Source organism: Arvicanthis niloticus, chromosome 5, assembly GCF_011762505.2.
Source record: "Arvicanthis niloticus isolate mArvNil1 chromosome 5, mArvNil1.pat.X, whole genome shotgun sequence".
NCBI lineage: Eukaryota > Metazoa > Chordata > Mammalia > Rodentia > Muridae > Arvicanthis > Arvicanthis niloticus.
Genome location: NC_047662.1, coordinates 72,571,580 through 72,590,200, shown reverse-complemented (window position 1 = coordinate 72,590,200; position 18,621 = coordinate 72,571,580). Strand labels below are relative to the sequence as shown.

The following is an 18,621-nucleotide window of genomic DNA, read 5'->3' as shown; positions in this document are numbered from 1 at the left end:
ACAGCCCTATATATACATGGAAAGATGGGCATAATGGCATTTCACTATGTAATTGCCACAAGGAACCTTTCTTAATGCTAATGTCTGTAGACAGAATGCAGTCTCACCTTACTGGCCTTCATTGTAACATCAATTACATTTTACAGCATATGGTTATACTTTCCTAGACTATATTTTGACCCAGATAACCAGGTAGATGTTATAAAATTTGAAATTGGTTGCTTTATAGCGTTAAGTTGTATTGGTTAAATGTGTAGTAAGAAGAATGTGGGGAATTTACTGGATTCCCCAGGTTTTCTTAAGTAAACAAACCAATGTTATTTAAATGTGTGAATCACACAATTCAAATTTTTAAATGATGTCACATTCTGACTAAATATAGTCTCTGGGCTCAATTCACCCTGCAATCAGCACTCCGCCCCCATTTGTCTGTTGTGTGAAGCAGCTGCATTATCTACATTTTGCCAAGTAAACAGACTCTGCACCGTGCAGTGGTGTTTGTTGTTTGCTAATGTGTGGTAAAAAGTGCTTACAAACGGTAATTATACATCTTCATATAATGCCGAGGCGGGATGTGGGCGTGCACTATTATTTGTAGATACACACATACAAACTACATTTGTGTTTCATCTGCTTCATAGTAGTTATTCAATAAGTGTTTTGTCAATGCCTAAAAAGCAATATTATAACCTTAAAATGTACTAGACACCGAAATACATGTGTTCGTAATGTTTAATCTCAATTTTTCACTTGATTAGCTCTAGAATTATCTGGAAGATGGGTATCAGCAAGCTTGTGGGAGATTAATTTGATTGGGTTCCTTGAGATAGGAAGTGGACTGTGCATGGGGTGCCTGGACTTTGTTCTTGGACTGCATACGGAGGGGTAGAGCTCATTGGGCATCAGCATTCACAGATCTCTGTTTCTTGATTTTGGGTGCAGCATTACCAAGTGCCTCCCCTCCTATTGCATGCACTCTTTGCCATGTGTTTTAACCTCAAACCAAAATAACCCCTTTCTTCCTTGATTAACTTTGTTCAGGCTCTTTTATCACAGCAATAGGAAAAGACTTAGAAAAAAGTAACCCATAAAACAACTCATAAAGTTTTTTTTTTTTCATTTTACACAGGCAGTAAATGAGGTACACAAATACAGAATAAACAATTCACCCAAAGTCATATCAATCTAGCACAACACAGTACTTTCTTTTGAAGATGCATTCGTCTGATTTCATACCCATGTCCCCAACCATTACTTTTTTAAGTGACCTTTAAATTTATTGAGGTCTCAAAGGTTGGATTGAGATAACTATCAAATATAAACCTACACAGATTATCTTATTGTTACTTCATTAAGATACAGGGCCCAATGAAATGGCTCAACCAATAAAGATGCTTGGCACCAAGTCTGACAACCTGAGTTTTATCTCAGGTATTTGTGATTCTCTCCTGAGAGGAGGAGAGAACTTACCAAGAAGTGTGCCTCTGACCTCTACGTATGTGCTGTAGCATACACAGGACCACACACAAATATACACAATAAGCAAGCAAGTCAGGCCAGTAAACATGTAAGTGTAATTTGAAGAGCCATCGTGTGGCAGTGAGGTGCTGACTACTATATATAAACAGACAACAACTATTACACAGACCCCAGTTGCACACATCTGAATTGATTCAGCCACTGGGTCAAAAAAAGTCGGGGGGGGTGTTTTAGCAAATGACTCTTGTAAAGAAAAGTTTTATTGCTGCTCTTTCCTTTTAAAAGTGAACCTCTTGCTAACCTGGTCAGTTGCAAACATTGATGCATCATAAAAATATGTTGCCGTGAAGATCTAATCCCTGGCATAGGAGATTACATTTTTTAATTGCCCATTTAAAGCTCTTGAAGCTCTGTTTCTTAGAAATCTCTTCTAGTTACAAAGAGATGAAAATTTTAGTTCAAAGGAAGCAGTTACAAGATTGTCAATTGTAGAACACAAAACTTCCTCTTTAGTTTGGTGTTTGGTATCTCTGTCACTCTTTCCATAGCTATTTTAAACTTTAGAATATACAGAAGTCCCCAACTTCTTTTGTTATCTCACCATGAGCTTTAATGAAACCAGCCTTAAACCAGGTTTAAGGTCTTGCCTTTCCCTAGTGAAATGCACTGAGAGAGTTACCTCAAGTCTTAAAATCACAGCTTTAAGAAAAGTTAGCATGAAGTATATTATTAAGTACTAGATTATACATAATCACAAAATTGGGATTGGGATTTAAAAAACAAGTATTTGTGTTTCTCAGTGTAAAAAATTTAAAAAAGGATAATTGCATTATCCACAATTTAATAGAATAATGAAGTAGAATAGTTTCTGTTTTTTTAAGTACTTATCGAATACTATACCAAAGCCTATGTTTACCTACCAACATAATAATACCTTTCACTTACATGACCATTTGTAGTTACAAAGTTCTCTTGAATTTACTACTTTTTTGGATGAAATCATTTTGACACATAAAACTATATACTACATATAGTCATCTGACTTATTTTCTTGCACATAAATCAAGGCAGATTAAATTTAGGGCCATTGTATTGAAGATAAGACACACACACACACACACACACACACACACACACACACACACGGCCCTAAAGAATACGGGGAGTGGGATTCTTCCCTAGGGAAGAACACACCAATTGGTTATCCAATCTTGGATGGTCAGCCATGAAATTATGCATACAAGTAACATTATACAGACTGAGCAGGTTATGTTTAAGAACATATAATCACTCACAAAGAACAAGCCAAACCCAAAAGTAGTGGACAGAAATAATAAAAACTGAAGCAGAAATCAATAGAATAGAAACAACAAGAAAAATTACAAAGACCAATAAATCTGAGAGCTGTTTTACTGAAAATATTAACAAGATCAACAGACTCTTGACCCAATTAACAAACAAAAGGCCTCCAGAAAAACAGAATCAGAGATGAACAGATATGAATCCACCAGAAACAAGAAAATATCCACCAAAGAAATTCAAGTTACTATAAGAAAAGACTATAACCTATATTGATGAAGATAGAAAGACAAAAATAAATGGATTAGTTTCTAGATTCATCTCTGCCAACAAATTTAATCAAAGAAGAGATCAACAACTTAACCCTTCATACACACACACACACACACACACACACACACACACACACACACACAAACACCAAAGGGATTAAAATAGTAATAAGAAGCTTTCTGATTTAAAGGAGTCCTGGCCCAGGTGGTTTCATAGCTGAATTCTACCAGACTTTAAAAGAAGAGAACAACTGATACTTGTTAAATTATTCTAAAACATAGAAATATAAAGAGCTCTTCCATGCTTATTTGAGGATGCTGTTGTTATTCTAGTTCCATAACCAAGAATACAAGGTAAAGATACAATAAAAAAAGAGAAAACTATAGGCTAACATTCTTGATGAACATAGATGAAAAATATTCAGGTAAATATATAAAAAAAAAAATCCACATTTCTCAAGTTGGCATCATTCCAGAGGTACAGTAATGAATGGTTCAATATACATAAATCAATGTATATGATAAATCATATAAACGGTCTTAAAGATGAACTTTACCTGCTCATCTCAAAAGATGCAAAAAAGCCCTTTGACAAAATCTAACATACCTCATCATAAAATTCCTGGAAAGAATAAGACTAGAAGGAACACACCTCAACATAATAAAGTCTATATATAGCAAACCTATAACTAGCATCATTCTGAGTCGGGGAAATCTTGAAGCTATCTTGTTGAAATCAGGTACAAGACAGAGCTGCTCACTACAATCATTTCTTTACATTACAGTGTTTGAAGCACTAGCAAGAGCAATATAAACCAGAGAGTGAAATTAAAGGTATGAAAATAAAAAGTCTAAATATCTTTATTTGCAGCTGATAGTATACATAAGAGATTTTTAAAAACAAATCCACCAGAAAACTTCTAGAAATGTTCAATATTTCAAACAAAGTGCAAAACACAAAATCAACTTATATAAACCAGTAGGCTTTCTGTGTAAAAATAAGCAAGCAGACTAAGGAATAGATTACAGAAGCACTTCCGGTCATATTAGCAGCAACAGTAACAACAGTCTGTGAATTAGCCTAAGCAAGGGGGGAAAAGACCTGTACAGTGATAAGCTTCCATCTCTGAAGAAACTAACTGATGAAAACCCTAGAAAATGGAAAGACTTCCCAGGCTCATGAAATGGTAGAATTAATATTGTGAAAATGACCATCTTATCCAAATTTATAAAGTCAATGAATACCAATGAAAACTCTCATCATATTCATCTCAGGAAAAGAAAAACATCATAAAATCCATATGGAAGCACACAAAGACTTGAGATTGACAGAGCAATCCTGAGCAAAATTCTGGATGGATTATTACCTTTCTAGATTGCAAGCTATATTACAGAGTCATAGTATTAAACAGCATGGTATTGCGACAAAAATAGATACTTGTAGCAATGGAGCAAAATAAAAGACATAACTGAGTGCACGTAATTACAGCCATCTAACATTTGGCAAAGTGCCAAAAATGCATACTGGAAAAAATATATTAATAAATAGTTTAACCTCTTAAACAAATGGTGCTGGGAAAACTGTATGTACATATGTAGAATTATTAAGTTAGATCCATATTTATAACCTTTCAGAAAAGTCAACTCCAAATGGGCAAAAGATCCCAGTGTGAACCTGAAACTACTAGCAGGAAACAGAAGCCGAAATAAATGAGTGAGCTTATTTTTGAACAACTGTGTCTTTTTCGTCCTTAAACCCTGGCTTCTTCCAAGACACTAAGTATATAGGCAATTTAATATGTAAGCGTTGAATGAATGAATGAATGAATGAATAAATAAATAAATGAAAGAAAGAAAGAATGGGCAACATGCTCAGCTTCCCAGCCCAGGTTTATTGACAATATTTGAGTCAGATGAATGGTTGAAATAAATACATCTTAGATAGTATTCTTATCAGAAATATGAAAGATTCCCTAGCCCTGTAAATGAAGTGAGTTAAGAATAGGAAATACAGAATGGCAGTTACTTGAGAGTGAGGACAGGACTTTAGCTCCTACACCTCTCTGTTTGCACCCAAATCTGAGAAGTGGTTATGAAAAGTGGCAGAGATCTAGGCAATGTTTCCAAGTTCCAAGAGTACTTCCCCCACCTCACCCTGAAGACACAAATGACACAAACCATTGTATTGCTTGAGTTCACCTCTTGGGTCTAAGCTGAGTCTGTGTGGTTAAAAAGAAAGTGTCTGTAAAACAAAGCAACTCATACTTTGTATGCAAGGGAGTTAACTTTGTGTCCACATTAGGCAGCTATTTTCCGATACCTTAGAGTAATCTCCCTCTCTGTTTCATGCTAAATTGTACCTGACATTGCTTTCAGAGTCTTCTATCCTGTGGTAGGTAAGTGGATAATTTTTCTGCTATCTATGTACTGATTTTTCCCCAGAAATCCTGGACACGAGGAGAAACAGTATTGTTATAGTGTCTATTTTCATTAGTTATTTTACTGTGAAAGCAGATTAAAATGATGCAACAAAGAGGCTGCATTTGACAGCTGCCTGTCTCAATGATAAAACTGGCCAAAGGGGCTTTTGGCAGAGCAGGTTCAATAGCCTTTATGATTACTGATGAGATAAACGTTATCATTTTAAAGTATAAATAAGTAGTGGGGGTTTCTGAAGTGAATTGAATTACTTTAAACATAAAGGTCAAAGGCTGAGGAGATGTTTCAGTGGATAAAGGCATTTGCCACCAAGCCTGGCAACCTGAGTTTGATCTCTGGAACGGACCTGGTAGAGGGATAACAGACTCCCCCAAGTTGTCCTCTGACCTCTTCAAACCTCCTCATGTACACTGTGGAGGAAGTGACTACACCACACACAAAATACATGTAAACATTTCAGATAAAGAACGTTCTGCCTTGGAAATCTTTGCATTTGAACAGACAAGTTCTGTAGTGACGTAGAAACTTTGAGCTTTGAGTCAACTCCCCCAAAACCCCTCTCTCTTTCTCTCTTCTTTGGGACAAACCCAGGGCCTCACGTTGGAAAAGCGTTCCACCTCTAAGCTATGCACCTAGACATCACTACCCTACTATTTTGTTTTGAAAGAAAAGCATTCTGTAATATATATTAAAGAAGAGTTTTAAAAAGTAATGTTAATATATAAAATAATAATTTTTGCATGTTTGACTTGGTAAAGCATTATTTAGCAACTAACGATTTTGTAAAGCAGTAATTTGATCTTAGTAGGGAAGCCACACAATTGCCTGAGTTCTGCCCCTCCTCCGTACTTACAGCATGGAGTTAGGAATTAGAGACAATTGTGGGCCTGGGGACACATTAACAGGATCCAGAAAACACTTATTAGTAACAGTCAGAGGATTCTAGGTAAAGCTTGAGACAAAGCAGTCATTCCTTGACAGCTTAAAGCCACCATGGGAGGCAGCAGTACCAGAGCTGGCAGATCATGGTGACCAAAGTCAGTCTCTGCCTGTGGATCATTTGATTTTATGCCTGTTCTTGTGAGTGGAATAGAAACCCTTTAATTACTGTCACCTATTTAACAACGTACTTAATCATGCTATCTCTTAGCTTCTTCTTCCTCGTGTGTGGCTCTGTGTGTGTGTGTGTGTGTATGCATATATATGTGTATACATATGTATATCTATATCTTCTATTCTACTTTATGTTTTTCTTTGCTTGATTTTGAATTTTAGGTAATAGAAAACAAAGAATAGATTTCTATTTGGGCTTCACTGGGTGCTCTGGTGATCTCTGTCCTCAGGGCAGCACAATTCAGTATTTCTCTCTACATAGGTTCTTGTATGTCTTGAATTTTGTCTGGACCAATGAAGAACCTGATGGATTCTGGCACGTGACTTCTTTATTAAGGTGAAGATTATTTTGCAATCACAGAACACAAGCAGTGTGGGAAGAAAGAGCACACTATTAGCATCATCAGTGATTCCAAACCAGTTTGTTAAAAGTAGAAGTGACCCTAGAGAGATGATCACTGATGTATCACTTATGCCATAAACATTTTCCAACAGTTAAATACTGGTGGTGTAGAAATAAATGTTAATACTATATAATATCTCTTATTATGAATAATTTCCATTAAAATAAATCATTAAAAATACTGATTAGGTTCTGTGTAGGTTGAGTCAATGGTGATGTCAGTTTTTTTAGACTCAGAGAGATAAAAGCATGTGACATTCAATTCAGAATATTCAATGAAACCATTCAGTATGAAATAAAATAATAAAATGATATCAAAGTAGAAAACACAGCTACGATATAATGTGGGGGATATAAAATGGTGTGTATATGGTTAAATACGCTTTGTAAAATTAAAAAAAATACAACAGTTTTATGTGACATATAGATTTACATTTAATATAGATACATATTTTAAAATTAGAAAAACCAGTCACATACATTATGTCTGCCTATCATTTTATTTGGTAAACTATATTAGAAAGCATGCAAGAACAGAACACCCTGCAACAAAAAATGTCATCCATCTACAGGTCCATGCAACTGTATTGATGTCTCTTACAGCCATGAGGTTGAGAAATGGTAATCCCCCAAATTGCATATTATATGATTTATATAAAAACAGAAATTAATGTTGTCTGGTAGATTCAGGATTGGGGCTTGGGAAGGTTAGAGATTATAAGTGGGTTCATATGACCTGTGCATTGTACTCTTATGTTTATTCCTGATATAGCCCTAATACAGTGATGTCACTCGTGAACTGAAACTCACTGAACTGTGGGCTCACTAATGCTTACTTGCTGAATATATGTAATATTATTAAACTTGAAAATGGTATTTGAAAGAGGAAAGAAAATGACATACTGGCATTTTATGGTTTGATGAGCTTAGGGGTGTTTAGAAAGTTTGTTTTTTTTTTCATATTTTCTGTGTGTTTTGCTTTTATTTCTAGTATTTTACTGGGAGCAGAGGAAGCAGTTACACAAGGGCACAGTGAAGACAGCCTAATCACACTGAGAGCAGTAACAAAGGAGCAGAGCCAGGAGACCATCAAGGACTTGGTGCTGGAAACCAATCCTACTACTTCATTCTCCAGTTCAGCACTGGCTTCTGGCTTTGATAAGCTGTTCCAATAATTTGGCTTGTTAATCTGAAAATGCATTTACCTTCTGCTTTTAAGTCTTGTATAGGTCCATACATGTGGTTAGTGACGGTAACAATAGCAGCCACGGGTTCTTATGATGCAGAAAGCTAAGGTGGGCAAAGGCGTAGAGATGTTATTTTTTCTGCTTTTCAGACTCCTAAACAAGAATGAGGTGGCACTTAAGAAAGACTCCAAGAGATCCTACTTTATAAGACACACTAGATGAGGACAAAGCCTTTTGAAAAATTGTCTACAATTCTTTTTTTCCCCTCATTTTCAAAATAAATACAGAAGTCAAATACAGCATTGTTAAGGGGTAATGTGCTTTCATTTTCTCTGACAATTAAGAAAACACACTTGAATTTTTATTGGGAAATTCAATTTGAGTTTGAATGTATCAAGTCTTTGAAATAGAGGAATATATTCAGGAAAATACTGAAATAGTATTTTCAGCAATGTCCGGAGCCTCTGCTTGCTCTGGGTAAATGCAGTAGAGAGTGGATGTAATGCCCTTTTCAGCTCACTGTTTACCTTTTGTGTGTGAAGTTCCTGGACCCTGCACTCACTTCAGTGTCCAGATGATCCCAGAGTTTTTAATCAATGTCACTTCAGCATATCACGCTTGTTTGCAGAATTTGAGAAAGTCAACGTTATGTGCTGAACATGAAAGAGCTTACTGTGAAAAGATGAGTGGGAGCTGGTGGGCAGGTGGCCTTGGTGGTTTACTTTTGTGTATCTTGTAAGAAAAACCCCAAGAGGATACATTTCACACGAACATTGGGAATTTCTCATCAGTGGAAGGTAGAACAGCCCTAACTTCTTGGATTTAGCATCGTCAGAAGAGCCTGTTATTATTTGCTGCCCTCTGTAGTTTGATCTTGCAAACATTCTAAAAAAAAATCGGGAGCTACCCCAAGCAGCCTTTCCTCTTCTAAACCCTAGTCATTTGTGGGATTGTTAGCCCTTTCTCTGTTCAGCTCCATTCCACATATCAGTGCTGCCATGAAGGAAGGCAGAGGCTATTTCTGTTCGAGGCAGTGATTTTATTTAAGTGAATAAACTGGGAAACAGTTGCCTTATAAAACATGCAGATTTTGTTATATGGGGAAAGCCTGGTCAAATAAATGTGATTTTTCCTTCAAAAGGCAAAGGAAGCATCTGTTTATTAAAGCACTTTCTCAATTTCCTATTGCCTTCAGAATCGGCTGTGCGACATGATTGCCATTGTCTTGAAGCACAATAGTCTCTAATAGCATTAAGCTTAAAATAATATAGTAGAACAGTCCAAATTCATGGTTTGTTCATTTGCTGAAAATAATATAGATGACAGAAATTATATTCTAACTTAAAGTAGCTTAAAATAGCACATGGAACGCTAGGAATTTTACCTGGCTCAGTGATGAATGAAATTTCATTATAAAGAATCACAGCCCGATATATAACTTTTGTGAAAGTTTTGGAACTGGTTAACACCATGAGCAAATGCTGAGGGCAAAGGTAACAAATGGGTTTACTCTGGCAATAGAGTAATGAAGAGCTGGTGCACTTAAGATAATGTCACCCCAGAGCCCCTGTGACTTGAATAGCTTTAGGTTTAATCTCATGATGCAATTGGCCTGTGTACTTGTAACTCCCAGAAAGATTATAGAAGAGTTTGATTAGTTCATATGCCACTAAGGCATCCTCTGGGCACATAAAACATCTCCTGTAGTTCTTTGAGAGTCTATATTGTACATGCACATTCAGGTTTGGGTTTTTTTTTTTAACATAAATATGTTGATAAAATGATAAATCCAAACTCTCTCTCTCTCTCTCTCTCTCTCTCTCTCTCTCTGTGTGTGTGTGTGTGTTTGTGTGTATGTGTGAGAGAGAGCAAGAGAGAGACAGAGGATAGAGAGAGAAAGAAAGAGAGGGAGAGAGAGAGAGAGAGAGAGAGAGAGAGAGAGAGAGAGAGAGAGAGAAGAGAGTTCTAATAATTGATTTCTAAGTATTCTTTCAGGTCAAGAAACATAATTTAAGACTCACCAGTTGTTTTTTTTTTTTTTTTTTTTTTTTTTTTTTTTTTTTTTTTTTGGTTGGCTAGTTGGTTGGTTTTGTTTTGCACTTCACTGAAATGAATTAAATGATGCTACATAAAAAATGTGTCTTTGGCCATATAGACAGACACCTTCTACTATAGAAAATTCCTAAAATATATACATATGTGATATGAAGAAAAATTCAAAGGAGTCACTGAATAATGGGAAAGATCATACTTATGCCAGCAAATAAAACCTCCAAGTGTCAAGAATGGATTATATCTTATTGAGTCACTGACAAAAGGGGCCCATAAGTCCTCTCCCAAAACATTACAGGCTATGACCAAGGCTATTTGTTACTCTCTATAGACTCATGACAAGGGCCTACTGCTGAAGACAACTTACGTTTTCAACATTATTATTATGTATTACTATTCACCATTTGGAAGTTGAGCTGATACCCAGGCAGAAGCTTCATCTCTATTGAATAGTGTTCATGGTGCTAGAAGGTACTTTGCTTGATACTAGAGGAGGGAACCCCCGCCCCCAAAAGCAATAAAACTCATCCAGCCACTCACCTATCAGCTGGAAACCCTGCTTACCCCTGTACAAGGTGGGAAACCCATCTTCTCTCCTTCTCCCTACCTGGCCTGCACTGGGAAAACTCTGAACAAATGGCTAAAAGCTTAGTTCTGCATTTCCAGCAGTTGATGTACCCCGTATTTCTAACATGGCCAGCCTGACCAAGTGCCTGCCCACCGGACTTAGCTTTTGACCATACTTGTGCACAATGCTGCTCCCTGGATGACATGTCGTCATTGTCATCACCCCTCACTTAAGGCCTATAAAACCACCTAATCTTAGCCTGGGTGCAGGAATTCCTCAGCCCCATTCATTGGTACTGATGAACCTGCCTGGTATCAGAGCCTAAGAAACTTATTTTGTCTGCTTTTATTCTGGTCTGATCTGGCCTACATTTGCATCAAGAATCAAGAATCAAGAAACAAACAAAACAACAACAACAACAACAACCACTAATATCTTGGTCTAAGATTCTTAGCCCCTACAAACAAAATAGAAAGAGTTTCTTAGTGAAGCTATAACCTCAGCATTTTTTTGAGCAGTGTTTTATAGAAGCCATGGTGAAGAGGCTTGGCCACATTGAAGGAGATTCTTCCACAAATTGTGTGAAAGGTCAGCAGTCTGTGAAGGTGCGCATTGATGGGGAGAATGTTGAGTTGGATGATATTTGATTTTCCTTTACTTACTGTATAAATTTTGGATCTGGCACAAAAGTTTCCAAGTGCACATGAGCGTGTGTGTGTGTGTGTGTGTGTGTGTGTGTGTGCAAAGATATGCTTATTTTTATTCTATGTGTATTAGTGTTTGTCTGCACTTATGTATATGCACCACATAAATGCCTTGTATACAAGGCTGGATGTAAGATCCTTTGGAACTGCAGTTACAGTAGATTATGAGCTACCATGTGGGTTCTGGGAACCGAACCTGGCTTCTCTGCAAGAGCAGAAATTGCTCTCAATGCCTCTCTAGCCTAGGCCCCCAAACTATTTTCTTTACAGGAGGAAAAACAGTACTGCATTTTTGCTATTATCGTGGTACTAAGGTAGCTAGACAGACATCAGCAGGCTTGGAAGCCATTTTGGATGGAGCCCCTCCTCATCTATACTTTGATTCTCTCTGCTGTTCCCCTGGTAACGCTGGGAAAATGGCTTAGGATTTGAAATACCACAGGAAAAGAAAAAGGCATCTGAGCTTTGTTGAGACCAAAAAGAAAGCTACTTCCTCTCCTATGAAGAAAGAATTGGGTTCTGTCCCTTGCTCTGGGTAGAGCCAACACATCCTGATTATCCTAAAGTATGAAACATAACATGCTATTTTTCCTTACGAGTTAATAAAGCTTCATCTAACAGTTACCTGGCTACTAGGCCATCCCCTAGGTAAGCTGATTTATCCAAAGACTTGCTAAAGGGATGAGAAACAGGATTATCTCGTTAATGAGATAAAATATCCCTTCCCTAGACAATGCCCTTTCTGGACAGTTGCTTATGGATCTTCATTGTTAAGCTTACCTACTTTTTCATGTTACAGCTCAAAACAGTAGCTTTCTGTTTCCTTCTGTCACTGTCTTCTTCTGATATCATCCAAAGGCCTAAAGATGCTTCCCTCCAACACTTGGCTTTCCCACTGTTTTTCTTGTGTTCTACCCTTTCTGTAGGTGCTTGCTTGTCTCCATGTCCAACTCACAAAACTTTCTCTCTTCTTATGTCTTCCTCCTTCAAGTGGCAACTGGGAATTTCAAGTTTTCTGCTGCACTGTGTTCCTGTCAATAAAATGTTTCTTAAATTTCCTTCTGAGTTTGTTTTAAAATTCTTTTACCATTTCTAGAATCCACAACAGGGAGCCCTAACTCCCTGCTACAATATAATCTTAGTGGAAAGCACAGAAACTAATGTAATAAATGCATTTTGTAAACTGTAAAATGGCATGGAAACAAAAGGCATGCGGTCCACAGTCAAGGAGATGCTGGGCTTCGCTGGCAGAAATGGTGGTCATCACCATTGCCTTGTGTTCTTGCCCATGAGTCCATCTTCATTTTGTCTCTTGCATCTCCTTCCCTCTTTGGGAAAAAGTTTTCCTGTCTATTGTCAAATTACATGTATGATCTTAGTCCTTTAGCATGATTGATACTACATTTAGTCATGTTATCTTTTATGGGAAGACATGTTGCCTCTTGGTCACTTGTGCATTTCTTTGAAAATAATCATAGGAGAGCCTCGGAAGTCTCCTTTCCTTCAAAGCAAAGAAGGAAGATAAAGAAAACTATTTACAGATGATAATAGAGAAAACCAAGGGACAGACTGACTCTTTCACGGGTGGCCTGGCTGTTTTGCGGTCCTCAAGAATTCTCTGTTCTTATTTTGGACATTTATTTATAGAATGAAAATGAGAATTTACATTCTCTATTTTACATGGTTAGAACTGGATAAAAATTAATGTGTTAAGAAAGCTACTCATTTTGACATACAGAATTTCTTTCAAAACTTAAATAAGACAAAAGTGGGGTTAGAGTTAAGTCACCAATGTCAGTTATTTTTAACAAATCAATATGTAAGATGGGGATGATAAAATTTTGTTAGAATTATTTCAAATTCTCAGAAAGGAGCTAAGCTCCTCGTCTTATGACACATACTAATGATTTCTATTGTAGTGTGATGACACAATGTAGACACACATCCACTACAGAGGCGAGGCATTTGTGAAAGAGAAAACTGGATTCTTGATTTTTACTTTTTAAGAAAACACATTAAAAATAATAAGGGCTATTTTCATGCTCCAAACAATTCTTTGAGAAAAGCAGATATGAGGTGGGATACAGGTCAAAAAGGACACAGTGTAAAACAGTACATCAGTAAAAATGACTATGAAAATTCATTGTTTTGTGTTATCTGCCTCAGTGACCTGCCTGTCAAACGTTTCTCTCATAATTGTTTATGCCATGCCATCTTATCTTTCTCTCTTTAGGAAGCTACAGAGCTGCTGCAGGACTGGGTAAGATAGTATCTGCTAAGCAGAGCTCCTGGAGTCCTGTGATATGCGTTAAGGTAGCACTGTTGGGGACCACCAGGGTTACCATTTCAAACCTTTCCCTCAGTGAAGCTTCCCTCAGCTCATAGCACTTCACTACTGACAGCGGCCTGCCCTTTCTATATAAAGACAGTAGAAAATAATGGACTCTGTGCTTCTGTAATTTACAAATTGACTGTGTTCCCAAACATCAATTCAGGCCATCACTCAATTCAAAATAAAGACCTGGGCTTCCAAAGTTCTGTGCTGTTCTTCAAATAAACACATCCCTATCCTGAGTGTTGATAAACAGCCACTACAGGTGATATCCAGTTGTGGCTTCAAGGTTTTAAATCAGAAATTTGCTGTGAAAAGAAAATGCTTGCAATCTGGATCATTTTTTACTTTACTTTCCTGTGGTGAGTGCTTTGTGGCTGGATCAGTTATGGGCAGGGTGCTCAGGGTGGGTTTTCAGGAGACAGCTTGTGTTTAGACTGGAGGAGATACTTGGGACCCACATAAGTGAGCCCTTCTCTTTTCACTCCAGTTTGTGATGTGTCACAGTGGGGACTGTTAATTCCCACCAGATGCTAGTGTGTATATGTTTTCTAGTCCTTGTGGGTGAGCTTGGCAGTCAGCACAGTGACTTAGACACTGAATGGGAGGAGTTCATCATGTTGAAGTCAGACATCTAAGAGCAGCAAGCATTTATGATATGTTTAGAATAACAGGAAATAAAGACTTTTCTAAACATGAATCTTTATAAAAAAATTCAAATTATTTCAAATATGTTTGAACATGTCTTTTCTTTTGGAATATTTTTCCCCTTAAATCTTGTCTAAGACTCACTTTCTCTCTCTGTTTCTCTCCTTTTCTCCTGTCTGTCTCTCTCTCTCTCTCTCTCTCTCTCTCTCTCTCTCTCTCTCTCTCTCTCTGTCTTTCTTTTATAGATCAATTTTTAGCCCTCTCTGTCCTAGAACTCATGTATACCAGGCTGGCCTTGAATTCACAAAGACCGTTCTGCTTATTAACGCTAAAGACAGCTGCTATATACAACTCTTTCCAATAGTGACTCTTATTTCAAAAAAAGTTGCCTGAGTGACTGAATAAGTTCATGAGTACAAGATAGATAGCAATTGACACTATTGATATCAGTGGGTTTTATTAAGTTAAAAAACAGTGATCTGGGGGGAAAAGGAGGTAAAAGAAAAAAAAATCATCTACAGAGGAAATTGCAGATGGAAAAGAAACAAGAGCCAGGAGCAAAGACAATAGGATGGTTGAGACATTTGCTGTAGGTCTGTGTAAGTACCAGAATGTTTAATGGAACAGGGATCCATGTAACCCAGATTCCTACCCTAGCAAGCAGGGAAAGGAGTCAGAAGAAGGGAAAGGCAGTTGACAGTGAAGTTGCCTTTATTCAATGATGGCATTGAAAAGAATTCTACTCACAAATCTTAATGGCAGCATAAAAATGACACTACTTGAAGGACTGTTCATTGACACAATTGTACTTATGTGTAGTGATCCACAATAGTCTCCCACAGACCCCAAGCAAGTAGAGAATGCTCCCTGATATTGCACATACATACAGTAATATGTCACACACATATCCATATATACAAACACCACACATAGAGTATACACATATGCCATGTACATACTACACACACACACCATATATCACATAATCTATAAATACATGCAAGGCACATACACACACATCACACATATCATACCACACTTGTCACACATATATACACATGCACGCACACACACACACACACACACACACACACACCATATACCTGTTTTGCATCCATACCCTCACTGCAGTTATTTAAGTGATTATACTACGTTCAACCTCCTATAACTTCCATCTGAATGACTAAGAGAGTATTTGTGATCCTGTCATTTGTTAGAAAACTGCTGATATTGGGAATATGGGTGGTAGACTAAGAGCAACACTGGGAATGTTGCTTCTTCAGAACCAGGCATTCTGAAAGAGAATCATCTCTCCAGCAAGGCATGCAAGGATTACACACACTTTAAGGTTTAAGAAGTATTGCCATAAATTACATGCTTTCTGAAGCAGGAAAGTAAGGTTGGTAAGTCTTGGTGGCATAGAAATCAAGTGAGTCTTCAAATCACATTCTGTTAGCTTATTTTATTTTTCCATCGGGTGTATTTCTGACAAAAGAGTTACTTTGATAGAGTAAATAGTAGAGGTTTAAATCCTCGTATTTCTAGAATACACTTTTGTACTTCATTTTTAATATAGGGTTTATTTTAGAGCCTGACACTTATTATTTTAGCTAGACTAGCTGGTCAATGAGGCCTTGAAGTCTCCTCATTTCATGCAACTGCTCAGGACTGGGGCTTTGGATTTTGCATAACGGCCAGACGTCTGAATTTATGTTCCTATCCTTGTGTAGAGAAGACTTTACACACTGAGCCATTCTGCCAGACCCTGTTTCTTTTGAGAGAAGGTCACACATAGTCTATGCTGACTGGAAGTTTATAGGTAGCCAAGGCTGATGTTTATCTTCTGGTATCCATGGGTATTTGAATACATGCACACAAAGGTGCATAAGCACATGCATGGGTATACATAAATAAAAATAAATTTATTAAAAATAAACATTATTTTCAAAAGAAATGTCTATTATGATCACTTGACTAAATGAACAAATGTGCTCACAAGGAAATTTCCATATTTGATTACAAATTCACAATATACATTTTCATAAGACTAAGAATTTTCTCAGATATATAAACACATATACTTTTCCCAACTACACTAAGCATGTTTGGATATTTTTGGAAGGCATATACGCTAGCCAAAATTGGCTGAAATTATAAAGTTTAAACTTGGAAAGATTAAAAGAAAATAAGGCCAGAGACTTTTTGTTTTTGGTTTTTGTTTGTTTGTTTGATTGATTGATTGATTTTCCGAGACAGGGTTTCTCTGTGTAGCCCTGGTTGTTCTGGAATTCACTCTGTAGACCAGGCTGGCCTTGAACTCAGAAATCCGCCTGCCTCTGCCTCCCAAGTGCTGGGACTAAAGGCATGTTCCACCACTGCCCGGTGGCCACAGACTTTTTAAGACTTAACTGACATTATCAAATAGAATCATGTATAGACAAAAAAGAAAAGGAAAAAAGAAGGAAGGACACAATGATAGGAAGGAAGGAAGGAAGGAAGGAGGGAGGGAGGGAGGGAGGGAGGGAGGGAGGGAGGAAGGAAGGAAGGAAGGAAGGAAGGAAGGAAGGAAGGAAGGAAGGAAGGAAGGAAAGAACACTGTCATCCTTTCAGGTCACCTGATTAGTTGACCCGAATTCCAGATAAAGAAGAACTTCATGCAATGTGTAACTCCATCCAAAGTTTATGATAAAACAACACAACACAAAAAAAAACACAAAAGAAAAGCATTTACAAAGTAAAGTTGTGATTTTCTTTGTTCTTGTGTTCATAGTTTTGTGTAAGCCTGACCTCCCATGGCTCTCTCTGGTCGCTTTCTGAAGGTTTCTTCTTTTTAGTTTTATTATAAGTTTCAAAGTTTACTTCATTTTCTTTCACCATGCAACAAGGACAAGAATGTACCATCAGCTTGCCTCAAAGAATGGAGAATAAGCTCACCCTTCTTGAATCCTGGGGTAGCCCAGGAAAATTTATTTTGACATAGAGTACTGCACAGCCCAACAGATTTATCCACAATGACCCCCAAGGAAACAGTCAATGTTACTACTCCACACTAAGTATTAGAAACTACAAATAAATATTAGTCTAAGGCAGTTTCATTTGGATTAATCAAACTTTAAATTTTTTGGATACTTTACTCACATTTAGCTTTTATATATGCGAATAAATCTTGTTCAAAAATACAGAAACACATGGAATATATTTCCTGAATGCAACAAATGTGGTTTGAATGAGAATTAAACACTTCAAAGATCCATGATGTGAGTTTCACATTTTCTTGACTAGTTGATGGTTTTCCTAATTCGAAGTGTTCTTAAAACAAACACTTATTTTCCTTAAAATCATGGCTTACAGAACTTTAAAACTTTGAGAGATTAATGGTCATTGGACTTGCTTTTTTTAGTACCTTAACTACTTTATGTTACCAATTAATTATTTTGTACTTTATTTGAACAAATTAAAGATAGCCTGTACTGTGTGCAATATATTATTTATAAAATTTAATTACTAACTACAAATTAATTAAATAACAATTATTAAATACATTCATTAAATTATTATTATGTAATTATTAAATCGTACTATCATGTCTCAGTGTTTAACTTTGGAAGTTACTTTGTCTTGATATAGTTCAATTTTCTTACTCAACTGATTGGGGAAAAACGAAGAAATAAGCTAAATTTCTGACAAAATACAAATGATCAACAATCGTCATTTTATTAGGATTATAGTTATTATATTACCATTAGATATATTATTTTTAAATATTTTATAATGAAGACTTCATCTTGAGATTATATGGCTGTACATTTTAAGAACAAACGAGACTAGAAATCTAATGGAATAACAAATATTTCCCAACAACTATAAAGTTAAGGAAAAGGCGTGAAAAACAAAATAAATAAATAAAACAACTGAGAAGTTATCACTTACAAAATGTGTTTAACTTCATGTAAGAACTATAAGAGACTATGACATTAACTCCTAGACAAAATTAATGACTGTACTTAGTACCTTAAAACAATTACAAGTCCTAAGGTTCAAAATAATTAAGCAATCACACTTCATACTTTTTTATATAGTTACTATATACTGCTTCATATATAATGTACAATTATGAATATTTTT

General features: G+C 36.6%; 1 protein-coding gene and 1 long non-coding RNA gene across 2 annotated transcripts in view; one reads left to right on the top strand and one right to left on the bottom strand.

Moving 5' to 3' along the window:
* Positions 1–18,621, bottom strand: part of Ptprd (protein tyrosine phosphatase receptor type D) — a 1,324,101-nt gene that overhangs the window by 519,637 nt on the left and 785,843 nt on the right. The gene's annotated exons all lie outside the window — the stretch shown is intronic.
* LOC143442426 (uncharacterized) lies at positions 2,457–8,491 on the top strand. Its single transcript, XR_013110636.1, has 2 exons — positions 2,457–6,939; positions 7,997–8,491. It is a non-coding gene; the product is annotated as an uncharacterized LOC143442426 (long non-coding RNA).